Source organism: Sminthopsis crassicaudata, chromosome 1 (assembly GCF_048593235.1).
Source record: "Sminthopsis crassicaudata isolate SCR6 chromosome 1, ASM4859323v1, whole genome shotgun sequence".
Taxonomy (NCBI): Eukaryota; Metazoa; Chordata; class Mammalia; order Dasyuromorphia; family Dasyuridae; genus Sminthopsis; species Sminthopsis crassicaudata.
Window position 1 is genome coordinate 667497607 of NC_133617.1, and position 17411 is coordinate 667515017.

A 17411-nucleotide genomic window follows, 5' to 3' on the forward strand; every position below is an offset into this window, starting at 1 on the left:
CTTCTGCCCTGGAAGCTATCCACACTGGTAGATTGCCCCACCCAACCCCCTGTTTCAAGCAGGTCCCATTTATGCCGCATTTTATCCCCTATTCCCTAGTTATCTTTTCAGTAATTCCATCAACCACCTTGCTATATTCATATATCCTTGGCCATCTCCAATTCTAGGTCCATTATCAAATCAATTGCCACTGTCCCTGAAGAGAGGTATGACCATCCATTCCCTTGAGGCACCACATACTATCCCTGAAACTTTCCAAGCCAAAGTACCCCTCCTTGACTACCATTTCCCTATACTTGTGGTTTCCTTCCTAGAGAAGAGACTCTTTCTATATTTGTAACCCCAGCATGTAGCACAAGGTTTGGAATATAGTAAGTGCTTAATTATTGCTTCATTCATATCTATCTTTGTATCCACATAGTAAGTTCAGTTTAACTCAAATAAATGTTTATTAAGCACCTACTTTGTGCCACATATTATGCTAAGTACTGGGAGCTCAAATATGGGGGGAGAGGGGAAGACAGTCCCTATACTTAAAGAATTTATAATCTAATGGAAGAAGACAACACCAAAAAAGGTTGGAAAGGCGGTGAGTCACTGGGGCTTTTTTGTTCCTTGATGCTGAAATTAGGTAGAGCTTGAAGTCCAATTTCTGCCTAATGATTACTGAATTGACCTGAAGCTTTCTGAGCTGTGCAACTTGGTAAAAAAAAAAATTGATAGACATTTTGCCCTGGCAAATTTTCTGATGTAATTTTGGAGCCCATTTCATGAATCTGTTTTGTTGGCATAAAACTAATCAATAAAAAAAATAAAATAAAAGTCCTCTGCACTAGCTAATTCTATTATAGGCCACATTCTTTACCAGCATTCCAGGAACTAAATGGGAGAGAGCCAAACACAAAAGCAGTGACGTGCTAAAGATTTGGGTGATTGGAAATAGTCTTTGATCAAATCACTGGGGTTGGATTTTTTTGAAAAAAGTGATGTGGTTGAAGTTCTGAGTCCAATGTGAGTTTCCCAAACTAGTGCTGAGGTCACTTTTCAGGCCATGGGAACTGAGAAGCCTCTCACCATGGTTTCAAGGCTCCATGATTTATTCTCAGAGCAGAGAGCATGAGAAAACAAAAATATGACTCTGGACAAGTCACTTCACTCCGACTGCCAAACAACAACAAAAAAGATTGGAGGAGACTGAAGTTGATTACATTTGGAGCCACGTTCTTGAATTTAGGTTTCTAGTACTGGTACAGATTAACTGCTATTTAAGTTGTCCTTGGATGTATCATCAGGACATGGAGGTGGTCTGTGGCTCTTGGAAATTGTGACTTTAGAGTGTAAGTTTTTATAGGTCCTACTGAGCTGGAAAGCCTTCAAATATGAGTCTAGTAATAAGTGTCAGTCAAATATCTGTTATCTGAGGACTCAGCCTAGCTCAATGTGGAGGGACTTATTACCAAAGAGTTGGTAAGAAAGGCATTTTTTTTAAAATTTTAAATTTCAATAGCCATTTATGGATCAATAAATCAAGCCACAAGGCTTTATTAAGTACCTACTATGTGCCAGGAACTATGCCAGGCAATAAAACAATCCCTATTTTCAGTGACTTCAGGAGGAATCAGAAAAGGCTTCCTACAAAAGATGATACCTAACCTGCATTTTACAGGCAGAGAGATTCCGTATGGAGAAGTAAGGCATCATGTCTGAGGTACAAAAAGCCAAACAGTTTTACTGGATCAAAGAGTGTTAGAATAGGAATAATGTCCCCTGATGCTGGAGAATTAGGTTGGAACTAGTTTGTATGAAATTTTAAAAAGTAAACTCAGAAGTTTATCACAGAGGTAATAGGAAGCTGCTAGAGTTGGTTAAGTAGTGGAGTCATTTGGTCAAATAAGGATTTAAGGAAAATTAAGTTGGCAGAAGTGTATAGATCAGTTTGAGAGCAGAGAGATGTAAAACAAAGAGAGTTAGGAGACTATTGCAATAATCTAGGTGTTAAGGACTTTAATTGAGGTAGTAGTTATATGAGTAAACACAAAGCTTAAATTTGAAAGATGTTGTGAAAATGTTGTGATGTTGTGAAACAGCAAGACCTGACAACTGATTGAATAGAGTGAGCAATCTAGGATTATGCCAAAATTACAAACCTTAGCAGTGTCTTGATTTATAAGTGTAGGAAGAATCTACACTAAAGAAAACATGAATCTTTCAAAATATCTTTTGTCTTAGTTTAACTTCATTTAAAAATTTTATGTATGTATAATGGGTATTCCACTGATGTTCTTTTTCAATGAGAGCCATCAACAATCATCCAGATCTGTATCTTGCCCCTGGATCCAAATGGCTATGGAGGAGAAAGTGAGGATAGGGTCTAGAGAGTTAGGAAGGAATTAGGATGAGTGCTTGTCAAAAACAAACTCTTGAATATATTGCACAATGAAACAAGATAACTTTAGTATATTTTTAGATGCTAATAAAACAATCTGAGGAATTTTGGCTTACCTTTTTATATTTCTGACTATGAAGTACAGGATTGGCTCCTTAAAGTTCCTGCTCCATATCACTACCATGTTAAACTTAATATATATTTTTAAAGTGCATGACTTATATGGAAATGCTTTACATGATTGCATATGTAATATATATCTGATTGCTTATTATCTCAGGGAGAGGAGAAAAGGAGAGAATGATAGAATCTGGAACTCAAAACTTAAAAAAAAAAAAAGCAAATGTCAAATTGTTTTAACATGTAATTAAAGGAAAATAAAAGATATCAAAATTTAAAATCAATGTAAAAAGTACATGCAATAGATTTATAGTATTATATATAATTACCACTTCCTGGCTTTTTTTGTTTTTATTTTTTAGCTGAGCCAATTAGGGTTAAGTGACTTGCCCAGTCAAAAAGCTAGGAAATGTTGTGTCTGAGGTCAGATTTGAATTCAGGTCCCCCCTGGCTTCAGGGCTGTTATTTTATCCACTATACAAACTAGTTGCTCTGGCTTTTTTATTTTTTAAATTTAGAAATGTTCAAGTTCAGGGGTGGGAGAAAGGAAAGGGAACAAGAATTTCTTAAGTACTTACTATGTGTTAGACACTGCTGAGCTCTTTATAAGTATTATCTCAATTGAGCTATTTGTAAATTTAAAACTTTTTAAAATAAGAAAAATCTTATAGAGATCTATTATCATATGGGATAGCTCTCGGAGGAAAAAGAAGAAGGCCTGAAGGGAAAAATTTAGGCTGTGTAAAAAACAAAGTATATCAACAAAAATTTATTTTGGTGAGACAATTGGGATAAAGTGACTTACCCAGGGTCACACAACTAATAAGTGTTAAGAATCTGAGTCTGGATTTGAGCTCAGGTCCTCTTGACTTCAGGGATGGGGCTCTATCCACTGTGCTATTTAACTGTCCCTAAAATTTTATTTTATTTTTAATATTTTTTTTATTTTCAAAATACACGTAAAGATAGTTTTCAACATTAATTTTTACAAAACCTTGTGTTCCAAATTTTTCTTTCTTCCCCCACTCCCCTCCTCTAGAGATCTCTCAAGACAATTGTGAAAATCAAGTAAGGCTTCATCTACTTCAGAGTTGGAGTAGGCCTGAAGAGCCTTGAGCATTGACTCAAGGGCATACTTAAATCCTCTTCCTGCTATCCGCCCATGACATCATTTTCTCCTTCAATCAAATACAGGTGTGTGGTACGGAAATGGTGAGGGAACACCATTTAATAAAAAAAGCTGGAGAGAGCTCTAGAGAAAAGCAAAGTTTATTGTACATTCTCGCGAGAAGGGCGTCCCACTCTTCGAGTAGACTATCGAAGAGAGGAAGCGCCTCCTGTGGGCAGGACAGCACCTTTAATCCCTAAGGCAAAACGCCCCCTCCCACCACTGACCCTCATCCTCATTGGCTGAGAGTCTTACATTCTAAACGTGAGATCTACCCATGAAATTGAACTTGACCAATAAGTACATAGTTGCCCATATTTGGATGAAATAGGGAGATGTCATAGGAGGGGAAGGCAATGCCCTTCAGAGTCCTTCAGGCCTACTGGAACTCTGAAGTAGATGAAGCCTTACTCGATTTTCACAACTGTCTTGAAAGATCTCACCTCATCTCATTCAGTCCCTCCTCTTATTTTGTACACTGAGATCTCTTCAAATTTTTGTAACATAATTTCACATTCCCTATGAATTCCTCACTTCCTTCTGGTTCCTGTTGGCCTTGGGCCACCGGCTCCACCCTTACCCTTTTAACAGCATCCATTTAACAGACCCTTCAGCTTTCTCTTCCAACCTGATCATTCCAGATGATGAGTTTTGGACAATTCTGGTTATTAATCTGATCAAACAAGGGATGTAGATAGGGAATAATAAAACACCACTAAGAGCTATAAGGCCCAACCAAAGGAGCTGCTTCCACCAGCTTCCCAAACCAGGACCCCCAAGAAGTATTGAACAGTGAGGTCCAAGTCTGTACAGGAATATGAGCAAGTTTCCTAATGTTCTTAGTGATTTCCTTCACTAGATTACCATTGTTATCAATCTTTATACAACATGTGGATAAATTTAGTTTAGCACAAACTCTCCCTCAGCCAACAAATAATCCAGCACAAGTCTATGTTGTAAAACAGCCTCTCTGGTTTGAGTAGCTTCATCAGCCAAAAGCTCTAGTGCCTCAGCTGTCTGATTGGTGATAACCTCTACAACTGCCTGAAGCCTAATTATCCTGTTCAACATGTATATTGGAGTTCTATATCCCCAACTTCCATCTTGAGCCCAGGTCGCTGGCCCATACTCTTTGACTATTCTTTCTGGAGGCCAGGCCTCACCCCAACCATTTGCATCTCCAGTCCAAGTGATGGAGGTATCTAAACTCCGTTTCCCCCTTCCCAAATCATTATACAACTGAATCCCTAAATATTGGTTTGCCTGTTCGCAAAGAAAGAAAAATTTTGGCTTTATTAGTCCAATATAACAATTCCCTGTCCAATTGAGGCAGATGAGTATAGGCAGTTGAACCACAGATCCAATAATGACCCTTTAGAGCAGGTTGTTCCCTTGGAAATATGTCTGAGCTATTCCTTGTAAAAGGGTAATATTGTTGGTCTCTCGTCCCTAGGGGGCTTCCCCCACAAAGGGGTCATACTGGCATTTCCATAAACCTTGCTCTTTTCTCCAACTACAATTGGCAACTGGCCACTGGCCTGTTAGATTAGAGGTACTCTAAAATGTGGAAAACAGAGTCCCATGTTGCCCGGGTGTCCCTGGGGTGACATTATACCAACCCCATTGGTAACTGTACCCAATGTATATGTTCCCTTTCCTCTTATTCTCTTTTATACATCTTAATACATCCCATTCTACTTCATTACACTCAGCAGTAGTGACTTGATAGCAATATCCCTGCTCTCCTATTTCTGGGAGAACATCCAAGGTACAGTCTTTCCAGTCCTTCCCACGCTTCAATTGAGGATTCCTCCCCATATCCCGCCAATATTTAGACATTTTTGTACAGTCAATTGTCTTTGGCCTCAGGTCTGTTCTCGAATAGGTCCACTCACATACACTATTTCCCAGCTTCAAACCTTGTCCTGTCTGATTTAAGCAGTATTTCCCTTTCCTATCTTTGGTCAATGACCCCTGATGTTTCTCTTCTAAATTCCAGAAACCAGTCCCATGATGAATTTGGGATCTGTTGCTAAGGATCCAGGCTGGGCTTAAGGGGACAGGTACCCATGGCCATTGGTTCAATTGTTGGGATCCACCACAGATCCAACAATTCGATAAGTTAAATGTTCTCCTTATATTCTGCATGAGCAGGAGAAATTGGTTCTCATCTCTAGAAGGTCATAAGGAAATAGATAAAACCAAAGCTTAGGGAGAGCCTCATAATGTTCAGCTATTATAACACCATGAAGTTAAGGTGAACTTCCCAAAGGAAAATATGTCAAATCACAAACAGGCAAAGAGACCCAAAGTAAGAAAAGAGAAGTCATACAGTCACAATGCACTGGATTCAGAATCAGTGTTCCCATTCAGTGGAGGTCCCCTCCTCTTATGTAATTGGAGGTCTCCCCTGTCTTCAACTGTCCACTCTGATAAAGGTGGCGCCACAGGTCCTTTTGTCCTGGTGTGGTGTGTCCAGCCTCGTTCCTTGGTGCGAATCGCAGTATCTGAAGTCAGTATCACTTGGTAGGGTCCGTCCCAGCACGGAGTCAGCTTCTCGTCCTTCCAGGAACGGATCAGCACCCAATCACCAACCTGAATTCTATGAACAGGGAAACCTAGAGGAGGAGTCTGAGCTATTAGCCCTTTTTGTTGAAGTCCTTGCAAATGTTCCAGCAATGATTTAACATATCTCTTAACAAACAAATCCTTAGTTTCTAAAATAGGGTCCCAGTCTCCCTTAGGATAAGCCTGGAAAGGATGACCATACACTAATTCATAAGGTGAAAGCCCAATATCTCTACGTGGCTTGGTCCTGATTCTAACCAGAGTGAGAGGAAGGCATTTCGTCCAAGGTAGTTGGGTCTCTAGTCAGCTGCCGTTTTATTTCTTGGTTCATCCTTTCTACTTTCCCAGAAGAGGGAGGATGCCAAGGGGTATGGAGATCCCAAGTGATTTCTAAGGCCCTAATCAGATTCTGCAATACCTGGGCAGAAAAATGTGTTCCCTGATCCGAGTCTATCCTCTCCACCATTCCATATCTAGGAATAATTTGTTCTAATAAGACCTTACTTACTGTCGAGGCAGTTGCTCGGCCTGACGGGAATGCTTCCACCCATGAGGTCAGATGGTCCACTATGACCAGCAAGAACTTAAGGCGACCCACTGGTGGCAGCTCAGTAAAGTCCACCTGGATGCTTTGGAATGGTCTGATTCCAGGAGGTCGTCCCCCTTTTGGAAGCTGGCGTTGGGCAGCCCTGTTAGTCCTTCGACAAACAAGACAATCGTCCACCAGTTGTCGAGCCATAGTATATAGGCCGGGGGAAACATACCTTGTCAGTATAGCATCACACAAGTTTTGGACATCCCAATGACTGCCCTGGTGCAGTTGCTGAAGGACTTGCCTCATACTTGCTTTGGTCAGTACCTCTCTGCCGTCAGGTAAGAGCCATCGTCCTTCCGAGTTCTCAACTGCTCCGAGAGTTGAGGCCTTCTCTTTTTCCTCCTGAGTAAAACTGGGAGAGGGTAGACTAGGGGGAAGTACAGGTATCAAAGCCATTATGAGAGATTTCCTGATCTCCGGCTCCCTTGGCCTCCCGGTCTGCTAATCTATTTCCCCTTACCTCAAAAGAATTTCCCATCTGATGTCCCTTTACATGTATTACTGCTATATTCCTAGGAGTCAGAATATTTTCTAGTATCTCTCTGACTAGTGTATGATGAACCAGTTCTTTACCTTTACTGTTTACAAATCCTCTTTCCTCCCAAATACATGCACCACATCCCAGGCATATTTAGAATCAGTATATATATATTCCCATCTTAGTCACGCAATAATTTTAACGCTTGATTTAAAGCATACAATTCACAACAATTCACAAGTTTGAGCCAACTAATGGGCAGATAGACTGCCCTTGGTAACAGTGGAAGTTCTAACAAACCCATTTCTTTTCCCATTTACCATCCTAGAAGAACCATACATAAATTCTAAACAAATATTTATCATAACCTTGTGTTGGTAACAATAAGGAATTTGTCCCAATGAGTTTATATCCAAGTAGATCTTTCATAAGTGAACATTATTCATACAAATCAGTTTGTTTTTTAAAAACACCCAATGCAAATACAATCATATACAGAATGTCTAATTCCACACAAGAGAATTCAAGTTTTGATAAGAGATTCCCATTAACTTGTAATGGGAGAGACATTCTGCTATTCTGAAACATAAGGTCTTATCAAGTATTCTGATAAAGAGGCAGGGGGGGGGGGTTTGCAGAACTAAGAGGCAAGGAAACTGAGGCAGGACTGAGTCAGGACAATAATTCAAAGTTAAAACATAAGCTAGCCAATCATAGTCTAGCAAATTTTCAGCTAGAGTCCCCTGTAAAGGCCTTTTGTCTCCGCAGCCTTCTCCAAACCCCGCATCTGCTAAAATCAGGTGTGTCTAGCTAGTGGACAGGTAAAGAGCTTTTTCAACTTTTTGCAGCCTCTCCCTTATCTGTAGAGACAAGAGAGCGAGACAAAAGGAGACCTTTCGTCAATCGCAGCAATTCTTAAAAGAATTGTGCCGAGCATAGAGCTCTAACAACGATCCAGGCCAGAAGCAGCCTGGATGTCCGCTGCAAAAAAGAAAAATCTTTTACCTTTTCCAGAGTTCCATTCAGTACCCAAATTATGTCTATTTTTCGAGGTCCTTCATCAGGGAACCAAAATGATGAGGTAAGCAAAGAGTAAGTAGTTTCCAATTATGCCTGAACTGAAATAAGACATCAGTTTTTCCCAATTTTCTGACCAGTTAAAATCTCAGTTTCCCTTCCCCCCCTGTTTACAGAAATTATCAGATTATACACAACAGACTAGTAAATTTCCCAAAATAGCAATAGTCATACAGTTTTATACAGCAATAGTTCTGTTCTCCAGGGGACAAAAAGGAAGCAGGATTAAAATTATGATCTTGGATTATGGAACATTCTTTTCTAATAGTATTGCCTCATGTTTCAACACTATGGAATCTGTGAGCCATCTCCCAGCCCTCTAGATTTAATATTGTTCTAACTTGAATACCCCTTCATTTCATCTTCTCTGCATATTTAATAGGGGATTGAGTGTCAAAAGTTCTTTCCCCACCATGATCATGCAAGACATGAAAAACGCATCTGAATATAGATCTATAGTCAGGAGTCTAGGATTGGGGTTCCAGAGATTGCCAGCTTCGTCTCAAAAAGAAAGGCAAAGTGGGAGCGGTTCTAGCAATATATATCTCACTGACCACTTGGCTCTGACTACAAACATAAGAGGAAAAACCAGGGGCATGATTTAAGGCAGTTTTACTTCAGGTAGCTGTCCTAATTTTAACCATCCCACCTCCAGATGGTGGAGTTTAACGACCTCTGCAAACAGTTATACCTGAATTCAAAACTCCAAGTAAATATTAGCTTCAGTCCCAAAAGATTTTATCTAAATGTAGGCTGTTCCTTTAAACAGTAGAAATAATTAATATCTAAATCAGCAAGGAGGTGCAGTTATTAAAAACAAACTAACAAACAAACAAACAAAAAACCCCACTATACTTAATGAGAGGAGGGACCTCTCCATGTGGTCACCCTTCCCCCACACCACCATGCTTCCCGACCCAATATATCATAGCTCCATTTAAACTATTAATTACTTTTACAAATCAATCTTTCCTGTCCCGTCTTTAAGTAAATATATATGTATATATTTTTAAACTTTACACTTCAATGTTTGCACATAACTGACCCAAATTTCATAAAACTTAATACATGCCCAACAGAGCTGACAAATACTTAAGGCATAGCTCAGTTACAAATTACCCAATACCTCTAGCAAACATACCATCTAAGTAGGGAGATACAACCACAACCTCCCCTAAGTAAAAAACCTATGTTTTAACTTAAAATCCCAATCACAGCTTTAAATTCCCAATAATATAAAACTACTTTGCCATCATATTTAAAACAATGAACTTCACTAAATAGCAGTTTCTTTCCCCTGGCCCACGTGGCCCTGCTGCAGTCAGGACACGTGGGAGGAAGAGGAAGGAAGCCACCATCTTCACTGGCTCAATCCCACATACTTCCCCGTGTACAGGGTTTCTGATCCCAAATGGGATCTACTAACAGCTATTTCTGGTCAGCTGAAACGACCCCTGCTTCAAAAGACCTAGTTCTCCTCCCCGCCCGAAGGCCCCTGGAAGGGCTAATGGAATTAAATCCTCTCAGGTCCTTCCTTTCAGGTACCATTTAATCCTTTTGGCACCACCAGTCTGCAACAAAACAACAATACCTTATCCGCTTTTTCTTGCTTTTTATTTTTCCTCATATTTTGACAGTTTGTTCCAATTACTTAATTTATCTCCCAAGGGAATATCTACCGGTATTTTCTGATATTTTTCTCATTTCTCTCCGCGAGGGCTGGCTGGGACTAGGCCACACCCATTGAATTTGGAAGGAGTTTAACAGACTCCTAAACGCCCAAACACGCTAACCGTCGCCGGTTAACTCAGTCACCCAGGAAGGCCTAGCTCTCTTCCTGTCTACCGTCTACAGCCCCCTCCAGAACCTATAACTAGACTCAAGGGGCTTCACAGGACGCTTACCTCCACTGGGTTGCTGCACAGCAAATTACTTGACTGATCTGTCCTCCACCAACCGGTTGGGATTTTCACCGCGGAGTTTCCGTTGCTTTTCTCTGAGTTTCTCCACTTCGGGTTCACTCTACGTCAGGGAGCAAGGAGAAGCCTCTGGATGCTGGCGGGCTGCCTAAATCAAGGCAGGGCGCCATCCCACTAGCACCCAGGAGTTCACTTACTCACCGAGTAAAGGATCCCGGACGAGCCCCCAAACTGTGTGGTACGGAAATGGTGAGGGAACACCATTTAATAAAAAAAGCTGGAGATAGCTCTAGAGAAAAGCAAAGTTTATTGTACATTCTCGCGAGAAGGGCGTCCCACTCTTCGAGTAGACTATCGAAGAGAGGAAGCGCCTCCTGTGGGCAGGACAGCACCTTTAATCCCTAACGCAAAACGCCCCCTCCCACCACTGACCCTCATCCTCATTGGCTGAGAGTCTTACATTCTAAACGCGAGATCTACCCATGAAATTGAACTTGACCAATAAGTACATAGTTGCCCATATTTGGATGAAATAGGGAGATGTCATAGGAGGGGAAGGCAATGCCCTTCAGAGTCCTTCAGGCCTACTGGAACTCTGAAGTAGATGAAGCCTTACTCGATTTTCACAACTGTCTTGAAAGATCTCACCTCATCTCATTCACAGGCAACTATGTACTTATTGGCCAAGTTCAATTTCTTGGGTAGTTCATTCATGTTTAGAATGTAAGACCCTCAGCCAATGAGGATGATGGTCAGTGGTGGGAAAGGTATTTGCATTAGGGTCTATTTAAGTGTCAAACCTGTCCTAAAAAGTGCCTTCTCCCTTCGATTGATGGGTGGGATGCCCAATTCTCTCAAGAGACCGTACAATAAACTTTTCCTTTGCTCCTAGAGATCTCTCCAGCTTTTTTTTTTTTTTAATGGTGACCCCCTCACCATTTATGAGCCACACAATACAATATATGTTAAACATGTACAATTCTTCTAAGCATATTTCCATATTTATCATGCTGCATAAGAAAAATCAGATCAAAAATTAAAAACAAAATTAGAAAAAAAAAAGCAAGCAAAAAACAACAACAAAAGCAAAAATACTATGCTGTGATCCATATTTATTCCCCATAATCCTCTCTCTGGGTGCAGATGGCTCTCTCCATCACAAGTCTTAGAATTGGCCTGATTCACCTCATTGTTGAAAAGAGCCACATCTGTCAGAGTTGATCATCACATAATCTTCTTGTTGTCCTGTACCAAGATCTCCTGCTTTTGCTCATTTTACTTAGCATTAGTTCATGTAAGTCTCTCCAGGCATCTCTGAAATCATCCTGCTGATCATTTCTTACAAAACAATAATATTCCATTATATTCATATGCCATAACTTATTCATCTATTCCCCAATTGATTGGCATACACTCAATTGCCAATTCCTTGCCACTTACAAAAAGAGCTGCCACAAATATCCAAACATTTATTCCAAAAAAAATGTTATTTGCTTTTATGATTATCTTTGTGATGTGGACTTTCAGCTTATTCTCTTTTCAGGAAAAAGCCCATCTGGCTATTATCCATCTTAACTAAGCCCCAAGCTATCCTATTTGCATAATATGATTTGTAAGAGTGGAACTCTTTATTAGCCTCCTTTGTGGATCCCATTATCTCTGAATATCTTTAAACAATGTTTGAAATATTGAATAGCATATCCCAGGCCTGGGACTTGGTTTGCCAGGTACTTTCCACCTGTCTTCTTCTTGATGTCTCCTTCTGAGGTACTGAGTTCTTCCTGGTACTTCCCCTACTTCCCAAGATTTTCTATTTTCCCTATAAAGGATGTGCCCATGATGAAGAAAAAGCTTTTCTAAGTCCTTTCCAGGACTAAGCCCATTCTGTCTGTTTTCTCTGTCTGTCTCTCCCCCTCCCCTCTTTTTCTCCTTCTTAATGTCTTCCCTTTAATGGCACTTTTCTCGTTACTCTAGCTAACTCTAGTTAGACTGATAAACTCCTCTATGGATTTAACTTGCCAGTCAATGGCATACTCCCATCTCATAGCATATTCCTTTAATGGATTCTTCCAAACTCCTTTCCTTGGAAATCCTATTGTTCTCCAAAATCTATTTCATCTTTGCTACTCTCCTAGTGCCTATTTTATCTCTTCATTTTGTCTGTAAACTCTTCTCCTAAATAAACTTTCTTTTTGGCAAAGAGAATGGCCATTGTCAATTTGTAACACATTTATTTTGAACTAAGAATTGCTACCTTGACCTTATCATTTTGGGGAAGAATAATGGAAGTACCCTGGTAAGCTCTATAGAGAGAATGGAGCAAAGTCAATGGCCAATATTCCTTTGCCACCCCTTTGATACCAGTCCACCAGAAACTCATCCCAGGAAGAGAAATATGATTGTTCATACCATTTAGATGAACTGAAAGTCCCTAACTACAATTATTTCAGTCAATAAATATTTATTAAACACCTACTATATGCCCCAAACTAAGAATACAAGGAACTTACAATCTAATGGAAGAAGACAATACATAAAAAGAAGGTGAAAAGCAAATGGAAACTGAAAAGGGATAGAATGAAGATGGGGGAAAAAGGTACCTGGCATGAGGAAATGATGAAGAATTCCAATAGGCGTGTACGTGGGTATTAAAGTAGGTTGAAGAACTACTAGGCCTTACCATCCAACCTATCGCCATGTCCTAAAAGTCTTCTAGACCAAAGTTTCTTAAACTATAGGACCCACACGATATGGGATCATATAACTTAATGTGTGTATGGGGGGGGGGGGGATGTTACAAAAAATTTGGCAGCAGGTTTCTGAATGTTCTGCCTGTCCTACAGTGTCAACTATTCCACCAAGATTTAGTTCTTTATGTAAAAATAAGCAAATTCATCTCATTAGTGTATAAATTTGTTTTTGTCTTTGATAGATAGTAAAATTATATGCATACTAAAGAATGGTTTTAAAATAAATTGATGATTTATAATCAGTAAATGATTTGTATGTCTATATAGTATACCTATATGCTCAGGTTTGTATAAAAATTTCTGAGGAGAAAAGGGGTCTTGAGTAGAAAAAGTTTAAGAAGCCCTGTTCTAAATCTTACTTTCTAATGTTGTGTTACATCTTCTAGACCAGGATGCATTGCCATCTGATGTACTGATGTACTCTTATGCTCTTTGGATCTTGACTTCACCCAATGAGAGTGTGAACTCCAGAATTCTCAATTTTTTCTGTTTACATGCCATATGAATTTTAGTATCGGTTTGACTAATACCAACACACCAGAAGGAATCAGGTGACTAGTCTTACTATTCATTATTCAAAATGTAGCATTCTCTACCAATAGTTCATGAGGAATGTGTCATTCACAATTCAGCAAGCAACTTTTATGTGTTATACAAAACAAAAAATAACAAAGATAACTTCATTTACTGCAGGAGAGTTATCTTCTTAGTACAACTAGTTCCACTAAATCAGAGAGAAATATCAGAGCAGAAAATGGCAAAGGAAATTCTAAGGACTTGAGAATCTTCTATCTTCAGCAACTAAGTCTTTTTTTATAACAAGAAGATAAGGAAGGAAGATTCTGCTGTAGCTGGTTTGGCAGTTTGCGAGAGGCCATGTTCAGAAAGTGACTGATATAGAAAATGACAGAATTAATGAGGTTAGGGTAATATTTCCTAGTTCAAAATAAACATGTGACAAATTCACAATGGCCATTCTCTTTGCCAAAAGGTAGATACAGTTAGGAGAAGAGGTTAAGACAAAGTAAGAGGCAAAATAGGCACCAGAAGTGGCAAATATGAAATAGAACTGAGAGAGCAATAGGATTACCAAGGAAAGGAATTTGGAAGAATTCATTAAATATGCTATGAGGCCTGAGTATGTCATTGACTGGCAGGTTAGATCTATAGAGGAGTTTATTAAGCCAACCAGAGTTAGCCAAAGTAAGGAGAAAGGAGCCATTAAAAGGAAGACACTATGAAGGGAAGAGAATATCTCATAAAGGGATTAATCCTGAAAAGGACTTAGCAAAATCTTCATCATGAGTATATCTTTTATAGGGGAAATATAACCTTGAAGGTTTCTCAGGGGAAGAAGGAAGTTCCAACAAAAAATTTGGCAGCTCAGAGAGAGAGATCAAGGAGAGGCCAGATGGGAATGCACCTGACAGAACAGGTCCCAGATCTGTCTAAAGATATCCTAATCAATATTTCAAAGGTTATTGAAAGAAAGTTTGAGGAACAGACAATAGAAGATAAAGAGTTCCATCCTTACAATCACTCTATAGTACCAGGATAGTCTGGAAACTGGGTATGTCTGTTATATAATAGCCAGATGGGCTTCTTCCTGAGAGGGGAAAAAAGTAAGTCCATATCAGAATTATGTTTTCCCCCCAATTTACTTTTAGCAGGATTTGCATCCTTTAGTACTGTTTGGCATATAGTAGTAAGGGTTAGTTTTTTTCAGCCAATTAGAATGTGAGCTCCTTGAGAGCCAAGACAATCTTATCTTTTCTGTTTGCCTTGTCAGCTCTTAGCAGTATTTGACACAGTATTCTTGTTCATTGTTTTTAGTTCTTTGTGATCCCATTTTTTGGCAAAAATACTGGTTGACCATTTCCTTCTCTGACTCGTTTTACTGATGAAGAAACTGAGGCAAAAAGGTTATGTGACTTGCCCAATGTTACAAAGCTAGAAGCCAGATTTGAGCTCAGAAAGATCAGCCTTCCTCACTCCAGGACTATATTCTATCCACTTGGTCACCTAGCTAATTTGAACACTTAACAAATGTTCTTTTCATGAATTTCATTCAAAGGAAATGGTCTGAAGAACTCCTTTTTAATTAAAATTTTTATTTTCAAACATATGCATGGATAATTTTTCAACATAGACCCTTGCAAAACATTGTGTTCCAAATTTTTCCTCTCTTTTCCCCAACCACCTGCCCTAGATGGTAAGTAACCCAATATATGTTAAACATGTTAAAATATATGTTAAATCCAATATATGTATATATATTTATACAATTATCTTGCTACACAAGAAAAATCAGATGAAAAAGGGGAAAAATGAGAAAGAAAACAAAATGCAAGCAAACAACAAGGATGAAAATACTGTGTTGTGAACCATACTCAGTTCCCACAATCTCTCTCTGGGTATAGATGGCTCTCGACATCATAAGACCATTAGAATTGGCCGCAATCATTTCATTGTTGAAAAGAGACACATTGAGGACCCAAATCTTTTTTTATTTTTATTTTTTAAAATTTTATTTGGCTTTTTATTTACCAGATATATGCATGGGTAATTTTACAGCATTGATAATTGCCAAACCTTTTGTTCCAATTTTCCCCCTCCTTCCTCTTCCCACAGATGGCAGGTTGACCCATACATGTTAAACATGTTAAAGTATAAATTAAATACAATATATGTACAAAAAGAATCAGATTTTGAAGTAGTATACAATTAGCCTGTGAAGGAAATAAAAAATGCAGGCGGATAAAAATACAGGGATTGGGAATTCTGTGTAGTGGTTCATAGTCATCTCCTAAAGTTCTTTCACTGGGTGTAGCTGGTTCAGTTCATTACTGCTCTATTGGAACTGATTTGGTTCATCTCATTGTTGAAAATGGCCACATCTATCAGTATTGATAATCATACAGTATTGTTGTTGAAGTATATAATGATCTCCTGGTCCTGCTCATTTCACTCAGCACCAGTTCATGTAAGTCTCTCCAGGCCTTTCTGAAATCATCCTGCTGGTCATTTCTTACGGAACAATAATATTCCATAATATTCATACACCACAGTTTATTAATCTCCAATTGATGGGCATCCACTCAGTTTCCAGTTTCTGGCCACCACAAACGTTCTTGCACATACAGGTGAGGAGGACCCAAATCTTGAATAGACAACAGGTTCAAGAAGAGTTAAGGAACCCTGCCACACCTGGCAGTCAATCTAAATAGGACTGAGGGGAGAAAAAATAATTTGGGCCAAGAGCTTTGTAAATTATTGGCATTAATATCAATTCTGTAGTATAAATGAAGCCTAGCATCTCATTGCTAGAAGAGATCTCAGAGGCCTCTAATCCTGAGCAGAAATAATCTATAGTTTTTAAAAGTGTCTTCTGTTTAAAGCTGTCCAGTGCTAGGGACTGATTTCCAGAGGCTGCCCATTTTACCTTTGATTAGCTCTTATCATTAGCAAGGTTAATTTTATTTGGAGTTCCTCTAACTTTCCCCTAGAATCCTATGGCTGCTCTCTGGAAATAAATAACCCCTTTTTCATTTTGATAGTTCTTTAAATACTAGATCAATGGACAGAATTGACCTGTGGGTGGCCAAAACAGAGCAAGCTAGAAACAGTAGTCAGAAATCAAAGAAAGTTTAATTTCAAAGTGAGACAAACAGCCTGAGTCCTGCCCTTGTTTGGGGATCTGGAGGCAGAATGGGGAGATCTCATTACTTAGACCAGTGGCTGCGTCCTGATCATGAGAGGCAACAGCAACAGGCATTCATGACCACAACATGGATGCTGCAGGTGCTTGTCTGAGCTCAGAGAACACCTGGCGTTGGTCAAAGCAGTACAACAATTATATGAAACAATTCTGGGATTGTGCTGGGGCTAACTTCATCCAAAGGATAAGTCGCAAAGGATTGTTGTTAAGTGAAGCTCAGGGCACAGACAGCTTGTTGGGTTTTCGCTCTGGAGAACAGGATGTCTCCTAATATCTTGTCAACCAGAAGATAGGAACCATGATTCCCCCCAAGTTTTCTGTAGCCTAAGCCCCAGCCTCTTAAACTGTGGTTCTTGACCCCATGTGGGAGTCATGTAACTGAATGTGAGGGCTGTGAGAGTATTATCAGTAAATGTGTAGATTTGTACACTTATTTTTACATACCTATCTGCTGGGGTTGCATGAAAATTTCTCAGGTGAAAAGGGATCATGAATGGAAAACAGTTAAGAAGCCTTGGTGTAAACATTACTAGTTCTTTAATGATGGTAAGTTTAGGAGGGGGGGGGATGTGTTAAGTAAAGCTTTGGTTTATTTGTATATTTATTTGATTTTGAGTCAAGAACCAAAAGTT